At 38.2% G+C, this 20,277-nt stretch overlaps 1 protein-coding gene across 3 annotated transcripts in view; it reads right to left on the bottom strand.

Annotated features, from left to right (window-relative positions):
• LOC137268015 (activated Cdc42 kinase-like) overlaps positions 1–20,277 on the bottom strand; it is a 155,426-nt gene that overhangs the window by 101,536 nt on the left and 33,613 nt on the right. The window contains exon 1 of one of the 3 annotated variants that reach the window (XM_067802506.1): positions 19,749–19,766. The exons of the other annotated variants lie outside the window; for them this stretch is intronic. The gene's annotated coding sequence lies outside the window, so the exon portion shown is untranslated. Of the gene's footprint in view, positions 1–19,748; positions 19,767–20,277 lie in introns of those variants that run through there. 3 annotated transcript variants of the gene reach the window in all.

Genomic DNA, 20,277 nt, shown 5'->3' with positions numbered 1-20,277 from the left:
AGGCAGCCATTCGAAGATTCTATTTACAGACAAAACAAACATTTACCCTATACATTAACTGCTCCAACCTTCCTTTCACAGAGAACTAAGCATTGACGTTTAAAGCATACTGAAAATTTTATCAAAGTGTTTGAATTAAAAAAAAATTCTAGAAAAGTTGGTTTGCACACTTCATTTTCAAACAGAGGATGCAGTGTCCGTGTCTTGGCAACAGTCCTATAAAGACATCTCTAATCAACACCCGCCTCCAAGATGTCCAGTCCTGAGAACACATCATCTCCAGTTCCACATCTCAGGAAAGTAAGTCTTTATGTTCCAGGCATCCTCAGACAAATGTTTATTTCATCAATCTAATCTCCTGCTGCAGGATCTTGCTCTTAATTACCCCAGTAATTGCACCATTTGATCATCATCAAGAGGCGTCAATGGACATTTGTCTTAGCTGTGATTGACAGGGTAATCTCATGGAGCAGAGCAGTAGGAAGTGCAAGTTCTAATTAAGACTAATTAATGGTTATTAACACTTGTACTTTCAGAAACAAGCAGGTGTTTACCCCATACAAGCATACAAGCTCTTTTGGTTGTTCACGTATTTCTGGGTTATTGAAATCAACAAACAATTTTTCAATGGCATCGTTTTGAGCTGTTGGTAAAAACTAAATTAGATCATGGTGACATGCTGACAATATGTTAAGTCCACTAACGAAGCCACATATTCTACTCAAATTCAGTTAAGGCCAAACCGATTCTCTCACATAATATTACATTTATACCACCCATAGTAAGACAGATAAATTATGGTAACATGACATAAGTAGGTCGTGTTTACTCTGGCTGATCTGAGGTGGTTCTCAGGTTGTCCACCTGGCCAAGAGTGATTAACTTGATAGTTAAATTTGACAAAATCAAGTGGTACTTGGTCACTTTTCAGAGGAAAATGCACTTCTGGCTCAGGGATGATTATCAGTAGTCAAAGCATCATCTCATCACAACCAAAGTCTGGTTCAAATCCTGCATTGGTCCACAAGGATGCTGAATCTTGCCATCCCTCCAAAAGTACATTATTATTACAATACCAACATTTATATATCAATGATATCCAGTTTGCCGATATCCAAATCAACTGATCAAAGGGGCTTTGTTTTTATTCAGTCATTGGATGTCCGTCACAATGGCACATCGTTTTTTTAATCTCAACTACCTGGGATCAGACAACTGTTGCAGCCTGCTATTCACACTTTGTTAATGTGGCTCTCCCCTACGAGGTACACATTCAGAGCTGGTGGAATGAGACAGTACTTTGTCAAAGTTTACAGCACGTTGCTGTAACCCACAACTAGGCGTTTGCATGTATTCATGTGGCACCATCTCGACATCTATCAAAAGATTTGTGGATTCAGTACAGTGCACAGGATTATGTACTGTACAATAGGGGTTGTGACAACACTGAAAGAGTCTGCCCAGAAAGTTGACTCCAAGGTTTTTACACCCAGTCACAGGTGGGCTCGATGCCGGCACAACCAAACTCACTAGATTACTAGCCTGGTGCCTTAGACAGCTCGCCCACTGCATGAGCAAGAATATCAATAATAGCAGTCACAAATGATATCTACGATCAACAAAGCAAATCTACATTCTGTCTCAATAAAGTTAGTCTCAGCATTATACCTTACACTCCCATACCAGTCTAACAAACCCTAGTAGGAGGTCATATCAGGTAACCTTTGAGCGACCTACGAACGTCCAATCAAATGCGAGACTGCTGAAACAGATTACACCAATAAAACATCAGTTACTGTTTAAGGTTTGGCGGGACTTACAAACTCCCCTATCACTGACACTGATCCATCAGCAAACAAAAATCTGCATAAAACTCAGATAATTGACCTGGTGTATATATGCTTAGGGCTTTCTGATGACATGGTTACCATAGCCAATATTTCCGCAAGCTGACATCCTTGAATATTGACTAAAACACTATTTTCAGCAACTGTTTACTCATTGTTGGCAGTGTTGTAGCATGCCCCATGTGCATGAAAAGAGCATTTGGGACTGTTCTGAAACAAACCTTTCTGAGGTGAAAGTTCAGATGGTATGTGTGAATGTCCACTTTTGCGATTTGGAAAGCTGTTCTCTGACTGGTCAGTGTCAAAGGTCACCTGACGCGACCTCCTACTAGGGTTTGTTAGACTCACTAGAGGAGTATAATGAATAATACTGGGATTAAGTTTATTTAGACTGACCTACATTAATCCTTTAAATCTTAAGCTTGAAATAATACAGTATCAAGTATTGGCATTAAACATAGCGTGAGAGTACAAAATTGCAATCCAGTTTTGACTATCCTCAGATACAAATTCCATTTAGTGTAAAGAAAACAAAAAAACTGTGAGAACGATTCGAAAGGTTCACTAAAAATCAGTGATGACACCAGAGGTTCATGAAAAAGGAAAGGCATGTTCTGCCACAAGGTTATAGCCTAAAACCATTCACAAAATTTGGTAAAAGATGGAAATAGGTTTTGCTTTCACTACTGCCCTATGCAAAAGCAGCCTTTAAACAAATCAGACAATCAAATGAATCTTGTTAAAAAATTTGATACTGTGACTGCTAGTTATGTGATAAGCATGGTGCACCTCACAGTCTATGGTCATTGCCTCCTGTTTTCCTTCTCTCAAGCTGGAGTAAACATGGGAAGTTCAGGTAATTGAAGTCAGCCATGAGTATACATACTCTCCATCAGGAATGCTGCATGAAGCAGCTGCTCGCCAGCCTCTGTTCAGTTTTTCACCCCTGTCTCTACCCAGTTGGTTCTCAGTGTCTAACTGCTGCCCATGTTCACGTCTGCTCTCCATCTACTTCAGGGTACTAATCAGCTTCAGATTGCACAAAGTTCTTCACTGTATCCTTGGATTAATGAATGCATGTTTTACATCCCTTCTATCGACCTCATTCATTCACACCTGCTAGGTGTTCATACATCTGCTCTCCGTAACACTTTACTGTACAAATCAGGTACAGACTTAGGACCTTTCTCATTTATTTGAATGAATGAATGAATGAATGAATGAATGAATGAATGAATGAATGAATGAATGGTTGTTTTACACCCATTGTCTTGATTATCCTTGTTTGCAAATACATCTGCTTGACATACAAGGATTTTGTACATGTCTGATCTCTTTTCTAATAGAGTACTATATCAGCATCAGAGGTTTCCATATCAACAGATGAATGTATAAAAATGAGTACAATGGAATAAAAGCTGTTATACAAGCATGTATTCCAGCTTATTCATGAAAGTCTACCCTTTATCAACCTTAAGTTTATATAAACAAGTTTATTTACAACATTGGCAATGATCCACACTGTCAGAGTACAATGACACATATGATTCTCAGCCTAGTTCCACTTGTTCTTGGCTCTGCAGGCCTAAAACACAGACCTGTAGTAACAACACAGACCAACATTCCGAGTATCTGGAAAGAAGCCCATGGCCTCAGCGTAAATATCCCTAACAGTACAGGAGGGACACCTAAGATCAATGACCCTGGGCTCCAGACATTTATTTTGACTCAGGGGTATTTCACTCCTCAAAGCTAAAAATGAGGAGTAAAATACCAAATGGAAATTAAAGGAGCATTTCCCAGGATTGAATAGTTTTACTACTTTCACAAAGAGACACAATCTAACAACCAGAAATCGTTTAGTCAGTGGCACAGTGTTTCGTCTTAGTACAGATTTGAGCTACATTGTTAATTATATCATAGATAATATCTGACACAAAGATTTCCTGATTAACTGAAACAGGTATCCTTTAAAACACTCAAGACTCCTGGAAACGTGATGAACCATGGTGAAACACTGATGCCAGGGAGTAGTCAGTCTTGATAATAAACCAAACTGGTTCCACCTTGCATTGCAAGTGGATCTGTTAATGGGATAACAAAATCTAGCCCAGATCTTTCATCACCGTCTCCTTTATTCTCAAGAATTGTGACTTACTTAAAGGCATGGATTGCACAATTTGGGTGAAAGGTGAAAATACTCCTTTACAAAATCGTCATGTACATCCAATTATAGATAACACCAAAATGAATTTTTGAAAGTTTACGCTTAAATTCACAAAATATGTGAGTGAATCAACTCAGTCCATATGAAAATATAGATTTCTCTTCAGTACGTTTGTAAAGTCCATAAATATTAGTTCCAGTTCTGAAGAAATATCTCTGCTCTTCCATCCAACACTGAGTGACAGTGTTGAAAACACTCACAGAAAACCTTCACTGAATATGATGAAAAAAGCCAAATCCAATTATCTTCAAAATGTTTTGACACCAAGTTTGACAAATGGACTGCTACCATAATCTGACATTCAAGTTGAGATTTTTGTGTTATTTTCCAGGTTAATAAACACAGATCTTGAAAAATGGGACAGTTTTACCACACAGAATTAATCATTTAATATAAAAGCCATATTTTCAAACTTTCATCATTTACTGATTTAGTCAAGTCAGCATTATTCCCAAACCAGCAGTATGTGAAGATTCACCTGTGAAGATTCATCTGACAGAACAATGCATATTCATAAACAGTTCCTAAGCTTGCTAAGTTGATAGGTCAATAACTATTTGTTTAAATCATTATTTCTCCTTTATAAAAGCAAAATGGAAAAGTCGTCCTAAGGAAAGACAAGCATTCTTTAATGTCCCTTTAAATCTCGGCTATTATAAGCATAGAACTGCCATTGATCCATGACTTATCGTTCTGGGCAGCCTTAAAACTAGACTTGCATAAGTCTGTAAGGTAAAAAGAAATAATTTAAATTTCTACATTACATAAGCAAAACTGTAAGATTTGGTTTGATTTGTTTCATGCTTAACACTCAGCAATCTTCAAGCTTAATGGTGGCTGTCTGCAGATAACTGTGTTGGGGCCAGGCAATACAGTCATCAACATCATGAGCATCACTCAATGCAATTGGGAAACAATGACATGTGTCAACCAAGTCAGCGAGCATGACTACCCGATCCTGGTAGTTGCCTCTTATGACAAGCATGGGTTGCTGAAGATCAATTCAAATCTGGATCTTCATGGTTCAATATATGGAATAAAGACATGTATTATCTGAAAGTGGTTCACATCGTCAAAGTACTCCGCAAGCACATACAAACAACCAAGTTGAATCTAGAATGTAAGCGCTCAATCAGCAGATCCTGGTAGAGCTATGGGCTGCAATCCCAAACATCAAAGTGCCTTTACACAGAGATCATAAGCAAGATGAATAGAATGTAAACTGAACAGTGCTTCAGATAACAAACTCCATCAAATCAACATTAAATTCATACCAAGAAGTTCGACAACCTGTGCTGAACACTATGATCAGCCTTTTACAAACCTGAACATGTCTTTGAAAGACATTTCATTAGATATCAGTCTTATGGTTGTTAGCTGTTCAATAAACAGAAAGAAAGTTGACAAGAATCATGTTTGACATATATGACTAAAGTCACACAGAGGGAAGATGAGCATGTGAGGTGTGATAAATAACTACACCCGCTGCCTTTCTCATCTCCGTTTCCACCTCAAGTCCTTGTGTACAGTATATATATGCTGACTGAGAATGCATTGGCTGGTTTTAAACAGCATATCAGCATTTACACTACCACAATGTTTGAATGAGTAAATGTAATCAACTAACAATGAAACGAGGCAGATGTTTGTTTCCCTGACTACACAGGTTCAGGTGATCTTTTCAGTAGTTTAAGATATGTAATAAACATCTTGGATAAACAAGAGAGATTGAAACTGGAATTGTACAATGCTGTATGCGATCACCAAAACATTTCAAACCAAAGGCACGTCCAAAACATACCTAAGAGACTCAAAATAAGTGTATCACCATCAAATTACCATTTTGGTTTTGTTTTGTTTTTAGCAACCTTCAAACATGGGTGCATAATGTCCTTTCAGGACACTCAATGTAAAATTTGGCTTGTCTTTTAGTGAAAGGCAGAAGCCTTAAAGATACTACCTTCACACTTACATGTCACAACGTAACAAGTAGTTGAGGTATTTGGGTCAATGATCATAAATATCACATGTGGGAAGAATCATTAACTATTATTGATATGACAATTGTGTCATTATTAATATCTCATGACATTGCTAAATTATGTTCAGAATACTGTATTTAGTTTGTAATCCATTAATAATCATAATAATAATAGAAGATGTCACTTAATGATTTAGCGGTTCATTTTAATGCACTGGTAATTTAATCGTTAAGATTATCGATCCATACGATCTGTGTTGACAGTCAATTCAAATCAGTGCTATCGGAAACTCAAAATATACTTCATAAAGCCACAAGAATGATGATTGTAACTATATTCGCTAAATGTATAGTCTCCATCCTGCTGATGCAGATTGCAATACTGTAGCTGCTGTCTATCTCAGGTATGTTTGATAACCTTCAGACAACCACCTGTCATATCAACCAGCCAGATGTGCCCAACAAATTATTCAAATTCCATCAGACAAACACTGTAAATACAGATCAATACCACAATCAGTCTTAGATAGGTGCATTTACCTTTCTTGCCCCGCATCGTCAATTACACGTCAATTTCAAGTGTGACCATATCAACACGTCAATCTCCCCAGTACTGGGCTATGTGAATACTAGGTGAGCTGGTATTATCAGGACAGGATACCCGCTAATCCAGCACAGGTAGTAATACACAAGCGAGTCTCGTGCATCTTTATCACCTGACAAAACCCATGGTGAGGTCAAGGCAGATTAAAGCGATGTTTTTTTCACCCTTGAAAGGGGATCAGACATTTGGTGAACAAAAGAACTGTAAGCTGCCTGAGATGTTGATAGTCTGTGCATGTCAGGTCCAATAATGAAAGGTTAAGTGCAAGGCTGACCTCCCACTAGCCAATGAATAATGCATGCAATCGAGGAGAAAATTTCCCATCCAAATAATTCCACAGCGTTAAATTAATCAGTCAACATGAGTGGTTATTTTTGGCTTGACACCCTGCGGTTGTCCTGGACGACCCAGTACACCCTCCCCCGAACCTGAAGAAACCTATCTCAAGGAAGATCCTCAAACAGTGCATGCTTGACCAGAACAAACAGGTATTTAAGCCAACAGTAGTTTCTAATTTCAAAAGAACATGCTCAAGTTTCAAAGAATCCTAATCATAACATTTTTTTTTTTCTCGCAAGCAGCCTTAACAGCAGTAGTCAGATTGCTGAATCATTTCTTTTGGTGGGACCCATGAAGATTCGGGTTAGAACTGATAATCAACAACCAGTGCTTGTTCTTAGAAGTGACTTATGGGATTGGGTGGTCAGGTTTGCTGACATGGTTGGCATACCACTTGCATAAATCGATGTTCATGCTGTTGATCATTGGATTGTCTGGTCCAGTCTTGATTATTCACAGAGAGTTGCCACATAACTGGAACGTTGCAGAGAGCGGTTCAAACTGCCAAGCAACAAACCAATCTTACGGGAAGAAAGTATTTTTGCAATGAATGCATGTATTTGTAAGGGAGATGCACAGTTCCAAGTATCTCAGAAAAATCCACAAATTCAATATCTGACAGCCCCTAGTGATTCTACGATAAAAATAACTTTGGTTTTCTGGCCTCTTCCACATGTCAGGTAAAAGACAATTCAACCAAACAAATTCTGTAATGCATATTTCACAATCACAATAAATATTATTTCATGTGTCATATTATTGTTGAATTATGCCTTACTGGTACCCATATTACAACCAACAAAAGAAGATGATCTGAATCAACATGAATCATCTGGGGTATGCAGGTTGGTAACATCAGGCACTACAGTCGTGATCACAATGTTTCCACACTCCGAATGACCTTCCATGGCCACACACTACAGGTGGATCACTTCCCAGGTAAGCTCGTCTGGACGTGAAAATCAGACGGTCCAGATGTGTGAGGGGTCAGATGAAGTCATAACTGATGTTTGTAACAGATATGACAATTCTGTCACTCACCTAAAATGACTCATTGCCACTGAGAGATAACTGTGTTGTATCTGTATCCTTTGGATATATGTTTAATGTCAGCTGACCCATATACAGTTGAAATTATTTTTCTGTATGTGAGTCATACACATTACAAATTTGTCACTTTTTTTTATTAAACATTTTTCTGTGAAATGTGTTGAAGTTCCACATCTCAGTCAGGGTGCCTATTCTGGAAAGTGTCCCAGCTAAGACAGATCCTAACTAGTTAGGACAGGAGTAATGACATCCTACTGTTAAGATAAGACCCATTCTCCAAACGATCTTATCCTTGTCCTAAGTTTAGTAACAGATCCTAGCTAGGATAGTGAGCTCTTCAGTAGGTGAGATAGAAAAAAACCTTCATCAAGTTCACCTAAATATTATCTATAATTCATTGCATGAAAAACACATATGTAAGAGCAGCTACGATCTTGTTTACAAGACAAATGGTGAAACTAGAAATCGAAATAAAAGGTTTGAAAGTGGTGAAATTCAGCTTTTGGTGGACTTACTTGATCTAGAAGAAATTGCAATTAATTATATTTATAATAAAAATTCATACCTTGTATCCAGAAAAATAGAGTGAACTTGTACTTGAATAGATCTAAACCATCTTATCAGATCTAAGTATTGTTACACATTAACATATTAAATATTTTCATCACATCAAATTCATTTATTAAACTAGGACATAACATTTGTCATCAGACTTTGAAAGTCTGCTGAAAAGAGAATTAAGACATTCAAAAAATAGTTTCATTTGATTTTCATAATGATTATCACTGAACTTTCATTATGCATCATCTCACAAAGTGAAAATTCACTTAGGAAATAAACAGAAGTTCTTTCCCTTATCAAGTCGGCCTTGACATTGACATTTAAGAGGAATGCGACAGAAAAGAGCGATGTTGAGAATAAAAAGGGATAGAATATGTCAGAATAAAAATACATATCGGTTGTAGATCCAAAGAATATGTGTATTGCAACAAGCAAGTCTTATTCACAACTGATAAATTGATGATATAAACTAAAAAAATCTTCTAAACACATATAAACTGCTTGTTGTTGTAAATTCAGCTGTGTCAAAATTGGTGAACAAACAAACTGTGTGCTGTTGTAAATTCAGTTGTAATTAAGTTTTCACAACGTCAAAATTGGTGAACAAACAAGTACCACACCATGTTGATTTCCACTGAGGTGGACTTAGGACAAGTCAGATCCTAGTGCTAGGATACTTTTCGAAAATAGGGTAGGACACCTATCCTAGACGCTAGGATCAAAGTTAGGATATGTTAGGGCTAAGATCCTTTCGAGAATAGGGACTCAGGTTGCAATTCAAACAGAAAAGCTATTAAAAGTCCTTGGTTAAATACTGCTGATATTGGTTGTGACAACATTCAATTATTTGTCCGTCTGCTGATCACAGAAGCGACTCCCAAGAAGATAAGGAAACACACTTTAGTTGTCAGTTTATGGACAGGTATAACCAAAAATTACATATACGTTGTCACAAAAAAACCAAACTCCCAAAGCCAAGCAAACAAAAAATAGAAGGTACTAAGCTAACAACTGGTATGTATTTATATTTCAAACAACCAAAGCAAACTGATAAACAATAATCTCAGCCTTGTGTAAGTCCTAAAAAGCAACAAATCTTTGATTAAAATTCTTATTTAGGGAATTAAAGAAACATCAAGATTCTAATATCTCTGGAAATGAATGGTATCTGCTTATCCTGACTTGACAATGATGGACTTTTTCAATGCAGTCTTGGAGCTACATTATTGTATAAACTACAAAATAAATAAATATCTTTAAACACCTGCAGCTGTCAAAAGAGTGCAGGGAAACGCAATAAATATCTTGCTCAGACAAATACATCCTCCTCAGCAGTGATGCATATACTAACTGCATCAGTCTTGTCACAAGTAGTCATGTTTGTTAGTTTTTCACGAGCTCTGTAAACTAGCAATTATAATGGTTAGTTTGAGATCAACAGCCACTCTGGAATTGCCCTGAGCTGTAAATAAACATGGAAGTTGCCAGGAAGTCTGGAACTGGCTGATGATGTTCATCCAGAGGGAGACTCTCCTGTGCATTAGCAGACCACCACAGCTCTGACAGTGGATGCTTAACCCTTACTGTAACAAAACTGAAAGTTGCTTTCAAAATAGGTTCATAGTCTCTTTCACTGTCCATGAAACACTTCATTGCCCTAGACCTAGAATGACTCCATTTAAGACTGTACTGGACCTGTGAAGATCTGTGATAGAGTACTGGACCTGTGAAGATCTGTGATAGAGTACTGGACCTGTGAAGATCTGTGATAGAGTACTGGACCTGTGAAGATCTGGGTTAGAATTGTCTTCAATAACCCTTGCATATCATTCGTAGTCACTGAGAGGATTGGGTGGTCACTGACTTGGTGGACATGTCATCTTATCCCATTTGCATGGATCTATGATAATGCTCTTAATCACTGCTTTGTCTGGTCCAGATTCAATTATTTTCAGATCACCAGCATATAGCTGGAATGTTGCAAAGTGCAAAGTAAAAATACACTCACTCACTCAAGGCTAACCCCATGAATATAATATATAGTAATTTGATTCTTTTACTGGCTCACAGACAGCTTGGTGTTATAAGGGATATCATCAATCAGACTGTTTGGGTGCTTCGAGAATGCATTATGTGTAGAGACATGTACACGATATATGGACTGTTATTATTAAAGTAAATAAGTGAGTTGGTATTCTTGTTATGGCTCATGTCAGCTTGAGGGGTGGAAAGACAGAGGTGATGCAGGTCTCAGACATTTACCAATTCCGTGAAAGCCAGGAGCAGTGGTACTGTGCTGACAAACCAGGAAACATAATCAGGGCCAAGTGGTAATCGAACCCACATCAAAGGCAGCAAGTGTGCCCAAGGGAGGTAACCCTGCACAGGGAATCACAGTGCCTCAGACAACTACTGCATACATGCCCTACTGCAGAGTAGGAAAACAAACCTGTGTGGCCAGCAACAAGGTCAAAACTCACAGATCGTCTGTCTCACAGTCCTTTAACCACATTGTTTTCCCTTCTACCTGCCCTCCCTGCAATATAGTCTGTCTCCCAATCCCTGAACCACATTATTGTCCCTACTGCCTAGCCCTCCCTTAATTTGTCGGTCTCACAGTCCCTGAACCACATTAGTTTCCCTATTGCCAAGCCTTCTGCAATGCTAAAGCTCTAAATGAAGCAAGTCTAGACTTCCTCAGGTTCTGAATCCCAGATTCTCCTGGGTCTCCTTTTCAGTCTACATGGGTTTGTTTGCTATCATGAACATTACATATGTTCAGGGACTGAAGCATTAGTCTAGGTTCACGGAGTTCATTTACACCGCTTTTAGTTTCTGCAAGATTTCAGCAACATCATAGCGGGCATTACCAAAAAGTACTTTACACATTTCACAGTCTAAAGTAAACAGCATCAAGTTTATATTTATTTTTCTATTTCAAATATCATGGTTATGGTGTAACCAGCCCTGCAACATGGTATCAGGATATTTACAAGTGATGTCAGCTATTATTCAAATCATATTTACAAATAAATTCACAAAAGAAGCTTATTGACAAAACCACACTCCTGAAAAAACTGAATGCATTAAGATCCTTAGCAACAAAAGCAGAAACAAAATTGCTCGGTTGAAATTTAGAGGGTTAATTCACCAGCTGTTAAGAAAATCATTCCGCATTTGAAAAAGGCTTGGATATGTGATGTGTGTCAATTAGATGTGTGAAAAGGAGACTATGATTAACATCCCCAGGAACACCAAAGCTGCAATTTGTTGCACAGTAAATGTGTATCTGAGGTGCAAGTTGGCCATTATTGCACCAAGAGCACAAAGGATACCTGTCATCGTATCCAAAGGTTGTTTTGCTCTGCAGAGCACATGGAGCATGCAGACATGATTATATGGCAATTTCGACACACAAAAAATATGCTTACAAATGCACTTGGCACGCATGGAAGACAGCTGTAGAGATGTGTATCAGTGCCTGGGTTCATCCTCTGATCTCTCTGATTACCTGTGATTTAACTCTATTGCTGACATAATTGCTCTTGTTGCAGTAAGTTGCCTAATGCACTACATTATGACAGGCATACCTCAATACCGACCTGTCAGGTCTGAGTAACTGCCATTTCATTATTTGCATTCTCCATTTTGTGGTTTGGAGTTACCAATACTTAATGTGTTTTTTCATGATCCTTCCTGTGCTTCACATATAAAAGAAGCTAAAGAGGGTCCAATTATTTCATGGCTATTATTTTAACTGTTATGGATGGTGGGTATTATATACCGATGTACTGTGTACTGAGTGAGTGATTCTAGTTATAAGCCGAATTTAGTCATATTCTGGTTTTATCACTGAAGGGGTAGCAGAAATGGACTTGTTATAGTTTTCCATAATGAGGATTCAAACATTGGTCTTTGGTGAGATAAGTGAATGCTTTAACTGCTAAGCTACCCCACCTCAGCTCCCCTTCCCTTGAAGCATGGTGTAACATACATTCTGTTGGAAACATCTTGCGAAGGACGCAAAAGGGCAAGACTGTAAAGCCCTCCTGTGGTGCATATCCGTAGCCTTGTTTTCAGTAGTAGATAGTTTGTAATGAAAAAAATATGAACAATATTTTGACACGAACAGATTTTTCAGCATTTCCATGACCTTATCCAAAGATAATGTGACCTTTCACGCCCAACCCCATCCCATCCCTTCAACAACCCACCCCTATCCCTTCAACTACCCACCCCCATCCAACAAATTCCCACCCCCATGTGAAACATTCTAACCATCTGACAGAGAATCACCTCCCTAACCCATCCACCACCTCTACACCTCCGACACCAGCAGTCACAACACAGGGCAACAATCTGACACAGATTGCCCTCTGTGACAAAGGAAGATAACTCAACCTGACAAACCTGTCATTTAGAGGTTGTCAGATCTAACTGGGGAACACATCCAAAACAAAAACATTTAAAAAAAACAGGTAACACATGCACATGAAAGCAAACATTGATCAATTTGTGATTGAAACAAAATGCTTCATGGCAGGGTTGTGATAAACAAGCTCAACCCCCTTCTGTTCTCTACTAAAGCAGGAAACAGCTCCCACGTCTTTATCTAAAGGAAGACCAACCTGACTTTATTTCCCTTAGATCTATACCAGGCAATCTGGGCACTTTATCTTACTGAGTCATTTGGAAATACTTGCTGTGACAAGATAAATGGCAAAAATTATCTATAGCCAGCCCCAAAAAGCTGTCTGAGGAAAAGCCAAAATAACCCTTAGTTTTATTAGTGAACTCAAGAGTGACTGAGGGTTGTAGTTGAGTGATGTATACGAGAAGGGTAATAACTCACTTCAATACATGAAGGGGAGATAACTCTAAACTTTCTTGAAGCTTCAATGACTGGTACCTATTCTGGTCAAAGTTTCAGCAGGGTGTTGAGAAATTTGGACATCCACATGGTATTATGTCAATGTTATTGACATTAAAATCTGAGATCCATTTAAAAGGATATATTTGTGATAGAAAAAAATAGTTATTATTTGGACCAATGGAAATGGATCACTTGCAACTTCATTGGCAAGGCATCAGTTCAGTCTCTAAGTGCTTAATATGACAAAAAAGCATTTACATTGGAATAATTTTGTATTTGTGTGAGTTTAACACCTCTATAACCAATATTTCAGCAATATCCTTACAGGGGACACAAGAAATGAGCCTAACACATTGTACCCATGTTTGGAATTGAACCTGGATCTTTGGAATGACAGGAAAAGTTTTTCGCCACTATGCCACCCAACCGTCCTTTTTATCATTAAGAACACATAATACTGAAGTCATCATCAGTTGCGGGCAAAGGAGAAAGTTAGACTCCTAAACATTATTAGTGCTCCTCGTTCTAAAAAGAGCTACATCCATAAATTCTCTCCTCATGAGAGTTAAGAACAACATAAACAAACTTGCACCAGCAGTCAACAAATGTGCATGTGTTAAATGCACCATGTTCGTTGTCACATCAAAGAATACTCTTCAATGTAAACCATCTCACATCTTGATAAAACTTATAAAAGTAAACATATCAAACACACATTCATCTATCAAAGATCACCCACAAGCATCTTCATTACTCTCTAACCATATGAACATAAACACAGCATCTGTGCAGATACAGAATTTAAACCTGACCATACCTCAAAGTTGAAAAGTCACATAAATCCTTACTCATGCCGACATGTGATTTTGTCCCAGTTGGTGTTTCTGAGATGAATCTCTTTCAATTCACTGCACATCTGCAGGTGAACATGATATGGCTGTTAAAGGTCAGTTTCACATACCTGCCTAATAATCATATATCAGCAGTTGTCAGATTTCAAATTTGTACAGCTCATCCAACCCTGTGCAGGAAACTAATACCATATTCTCCATGTGAGTTGAAATCTTCTTGATGTGGTAGGATATCGACACAGGTCAAACTTTGTTATCTTGAGACACAGAAAAAATGCACCTTGTCGTTATAAATGTCAGGAGTGTTTGTAGGCAAGTTGTATAGACACTGCAAATTCATCACAAGCTGCATGCTCGTCCCAGAGACTGGTTTTGTGGTATCATGTATGTTTAAAAAACCTGCCTGGGGATCATTTGCTGAGATAGATTACTCAATCAAATACAGGCAAGATTATAGACTCACCTTGAAAGAGAGACAAAACTGGGCTATGAATAAACAAGCTTTAGAACTACAACAGATATGACATACATGCATATGTTTGAAGTATGAAAATACTTGTGACTGAATTAAGATAACCAGATAATTCTGAACATGAAATATTCATCCAAAATATCCTAAATAATGTTGGCAGATTTTTTAATTCCTACAGACTAAACTTTTTAAATTCTTAAAGACCCAGTTAAGAGTGGCACTGACTTTCCTTGAATAAATTTGAACTTAAATTGGGCACAGAATTTATTATTCATTCATATATATATATAAGACCCAGTTAAGAGTGGCACTGACTTTCCTTGAATAAATTTGAACTTAAATTGGGCACAGAATTTATCATTCATTCATATATATATATATATATAGTTGCCATCACAAACCTTCGGTTTCAAATAAGGTTTTAACTTGAACATTGACTTAATGTCAAATGTCACCCAAAATTCATAAAAGAGGTTATTTTTCAAATTCACTAATGATTCAGAAGAATGTACTCTTTGATCCTTATGCAACTTCAGTCTCTTAAAAATGTCAAAGGAACATCAGAATAAGAACATGAAAGGCAATACTGAAACAAAACATATCTTGCTGAGCATCATACAGATATCAGCTTCAGTCATCCTACGGTCCTGTTAGTGGTTGGGAGTAAAGGTCCAAACCCACAAGTCAATCCTACTGAGATATTTACAGTAAACTGACTCCCATCAAAGTAACACACACCACCACTGTGATAGTAGTTTCACACTGTCTCCATGACCTGGGACAAGTTGTCAACAAGACGACCTGGTGACAAAGTCAGTATTACATGAGTGTATCAACACTACGCAAACTGTAAGACCAAACAGAGGATTGTCAGGGTTAGAACTGTCCTGTCTGTGGAGCAGCACAATTGGCTGTAGACTTAACACTGAAAATATAATGCTGATTGTAACAAATATAAGGGAGACCACAGATTCATCATCATCATCATCATCATCATCATCATCAAGGCCAAAAGCTAAGACTTTACTGGAATTTCCACTGAATTAACACAAAAGAATATTTGTAGTAGGTCTAGTAGTAGTGGCAGTAGTTGTAGTTGTTGTAGGAGCAGTAGTGGTAGTAGTAGTAGTAGTAGTAGTAGTAGTAGCAGCAGCAGCAGCAGCAGCAGCAGCAACAACAGCAACAACAGCTGTTGTAGTAGTAGTGAGTGAGTTTAGTTTTACGCCACATTCAGCATTCAGCATTCACAATCCAGTGATCATCAGCATGACCATCAATCCATGCAGCAGTAGCAGTAGTAGTAGTAGTAGTAGTAGTAGTAGTAGTAGCAGCAGCAGCAGCAGCAGCAGCAACAACAGCAACAACAGCTGTTGTAGTAGTAGTGAGTGAGTTTAGTTTTACGCCACATTCAGCATTCAGCATTCACAATCCAGTGATCATCAGCATGACCATCAATCCATGCAGCAGTAGCAGTAGTAGTAGTAGTAGTAGTAGTAGTAGTAGTAGCAGCAGCAGCAGCAGCAGCAGCAACAACAGCAACAACAGCTGTTGTAGTAGTAGTGAGTGAGTTTAGTTTTACGCCACATTCAGCATTCAGCATTCACAATCCAGTGATCATCAGCATGACCATCAATCCATGCAGCAGTAGCAGTAGTAGTAGTAGTAGTAGTAGTAGTAGTAGTAGTAGTAGTAACAGCAACAACAGCTGTTGAAGTAGTAGTGAGTGAGTTTAGCTTTATGCCACATTCAGCAATATTCAAGCTATAATGAAAGCTGTCAACAAATAATGCCTCAAGTAGACAATCCAGTGATCATCAGCATGACCATCAATCCATGTAGTAGCAGCAGCAGTAGTAGTAAAATGTTTTCACTAAGAGTTACACATAACGTCACAGAAAGGGAACAGTCTGAATCCTCGCATTACACGTGCCTCCAATTTATATATATGTGAACTCCCATCTGAATCAAACAGAAGGATGAGGGTGATACATTACTGATACATAATTACGCTTGATGTTGGTTGAAGACATCATACTAAGATGCACACAGATGGGGAGAGAATCCCGCTAGAATCAGGCATTCTTTCTCCACACAGCATTCTAAAACTGGCGGGACAGTATTGATACTGTTCCTGGAATAATGACCGTCCTAATACCTAGGAAGACAAGCATACCATATCTGAACAGCATGTAGCAGATATAACATATTCCTGCTGCCATGGTAATCAGATGACATAACAACAAGGAATTTTACATGAATTTTATGACATTGATTTTTTCAGGACCCTTCCTGAAAAGACAAAACACAACATACTAACATACCCTTTCTAGATATACTTTGTATTTTGTTACAAAATTATCCTTTCTTCAAGACCCGCCAATCCTGTGCATTATTTTTTCAACAACCACCAATTTTCTGTCAAATCCCCAGACATGGTGAACTTTGGATCAATAGAATTTGTCGCTATGTTGCTAGAAAGTTCAAATCATTTTCTCAACATGTGTAAATTTGCTGATAAACTGCTTCAGAGAGTGAGTGAGTGAGGTTTAAACCATTTTTAGTAATATCTCAGGAACATCACCCAAAATGTGGTTAATGCAATTGTATCTATGAGGAATCGGAACTAAGTCTTCAAAATTATCAACGAATACCTACACCATTATGTCACTACAGCAATATTCCTGCAATATCACACTCAAAATGAGGGGAACAGAACCCGCCTGTGACATCCGTAGCCAGACACCTTTGATTTTACAGGTTTTGCGTTGTCCCTGTATGATTGAGAACACCAGTATGTGTTCAATATGAATAACTATGACACAGTTCATGAATTGAAATCACTGTACACTCGAATTTCTAACACACAAGTCCTTCCAGCCTGTAATGGAGATTTGGGTAGAATGAGCCGTAAATAGGCATTTAGAGATGTAAGTATCACACACTATTACATGTACTTATTACAGAGACTACGGTAGTAGATACCACACTCTCCTCCCTGGCAAATAACCAAGCTGGAAATATGTTATACCTACGTGCAACAACCTGCCACTGAGGCTCAACATTTCCAAAAAGTACAAAGAGCATTCCAGGAGGTTCACTCCATCATGTAACACTGAGGAGATGCAGCTGCCAACATCTTGCAACATCCTCCCTCCATAGCATCAACAACACAGGAACACAGCCCTCAAGGCTGACATTTGTGTCACAAATATAGTTATCTAAAAAACTTGAAAAATATATGTGTCTACTTGTCTTCAAAACAAAATAAAAGTTGCCAAGCACAATTCTAAATTCCTGAAGCTGGGGCAATGTAGACTTGCCAGATCATTCAAGATTTGAGTAGGACTCCTTTCAATCTAAGTTTGGAGACAGTGCAGCACCTCATCTTCATTATTAGTCAGTCTCACTGCATTATTTTCCCTACTGCCCTAGCCCTCCCTGCAATGCTGAAGATCCACATGAAGCAAGTCTAGATTTGATGAGGTTCTGACTTTTCCATCTCTGACTGGGGTTCATAATTTAAAAGGTATTATTTTTACTCACACAATTGTACACATTATGGGGTTAAGAGTTAGTTTATTTCATTATCAGCTATTCATATAGCCACTTATTGTCACAACAGCTATGATTCCTAGAATTATGACTTCAAAACCCCATCCCTGCCCATAACAATGACAGGTGGGGTAGTCTAGTGGTTTAAGTGCTGGTTTGTCACCCCCAAGACCTGTGTTCAATTCCCCACTTGGGTACAAAGTGTGAAGCCCATCTCCCCACCATGATATTGCTGGAATATTTCTAAAAGTGGCCATCATCACTCACTTACTCACTCACTCACTCAGTCATCTGCAAGATGCAGAGGTGGGATAGTAAAGTAGTTCAGTGCTCACTACTCACACTGAAGACCAGGTTCAATTCCCCATAGTAATACAATATGCGGAACTCATTTCTCGTGAGCATTGTCTGATAGGGATACTGCTGGAATACTGCTATCAATACTTACTCTCTTTCATCTGTATTTTAACTCTTATCAATGAGTTATTTTTGAATGTCATTGTTTTTTGCCATTTTGTGGTATGTTGCTACGGTTACAGAGAAGGCATTAATAAGCACATAATATACTAGGGGTTGGTTGTAAATATACTGTTTTCTATTTTTAACAGTCAGAAAGACTTTCATGGTTTGGTCAAAATCGATCCAAATTTTCAAAAAATACAGCTTATTTCCTTCACATTCCAAAACAGATGTTTCTAATTTTGGATAGAACAAGCCCTATGTGTATTTTCTTTTTCAGTATGACTTCAACTTGCCCTTAAAGATTTTCTGAACAGGCAACATTTTCAGAGTGGCCAAAATTCTTTTCCTCTATTAGAAACAGTTATGAATTGTAGATATCACAAGATATCAACTGATTGTTTTCACAGAGCATGAAAACAGAACTGGACAAAAAACATCACTGTTGCCAATCCTACTGAACAACAGATGTGTTGTCAATTTCACTGTTTGTCTCCAAACACACATATTCCACATGACGTTAATTGCATGTAAATTTCAATATTTCCCTTCCAGTTGGACACCGTTATCACTTCAACAAGCTCCTCTTTTCAAAACCATTTCCACCCAAATCTTATCACCAATGGCACTCGCTCCCTGACCCGTTCTGCCTTCCCTCCATCTTCCCGGTACATCTTCCCAAGTCCTCCCTAAAAAAAACCCAATCTGCAAATCAAAGAACAAAAATGTTGAAACCTCATCTGTCGGGAATGACAATTTTACACTTTCAACCCCTCAGCTGAGCTGCCTGGTAAAGATGCATGCACTGAAACGTACACCATTTCTCGGAAACTCATTACCTTCACATCCAAAGAGGAAGGAGTTCACAGCATGCGCGGGAACCTGGACTGATGGACACATATCATATGGTAATGAAATTAACATCTGCTTACCTCAAATCCACAGCAATCTCCTTACTTAGTCCTCATGGACTTTCGAAAAGGGATTGTTTCCTTTTGAAAGATATTTTACGTTCACCTTGAGCAAAATGTGTTCTTGGCCAGGGAATGCAGTGTAAATTTGCTATTTATAGCTCTCAGCATCTGGGAATACCTAGAGCATGGATGCCTGGTTTACTTCGAAACAGAACTTCTAGAATGCACTAAGGACCTTTAGCCCAAGGTGTATTTACAATCAAAGCAATGGGCATGGTCTGCAGTTAAAGGAGGGTGGCTTTACATCTCGAGAGAGATTTGTGAAATTCTCAGATGTCAAAAAACATATATGCCAATGTTCCGAACTTTCTTGGTATTTGTGGCCATGGAACCAGAAGTTGTTTTAATCTTGCTCATGAATCTATTCATATCTTTGATGAATGCTTTCCATATCATGTGGAATCAGGTTATGAATGTTGGAATTCTCTGTAAGTTTTGTTGCAGTCTTAAATATCAGTTCACATCATCATTCAGTGCCACAGCATTT

Source organism: Haliotis asinina, chromosome 16 (genome assembly GCF_037392515.1).
Source record: "Haliotis asinina isolate JCU_RB_2024 chromosome 16, JCU_Hal_asi_v2, whole genome shotgun sequence".
NCBI classification, from domain to species: Eukaryota; Metazoa; Mollusca; class Gastropoda; order Lepetellida; family Haliotidae; genus Haliotis; species Haliotis asinina.
Note: the sequence above shows the minus strand (reverse complement) of the source record. Positions and strands in the feature narration are given on the sequence as shown.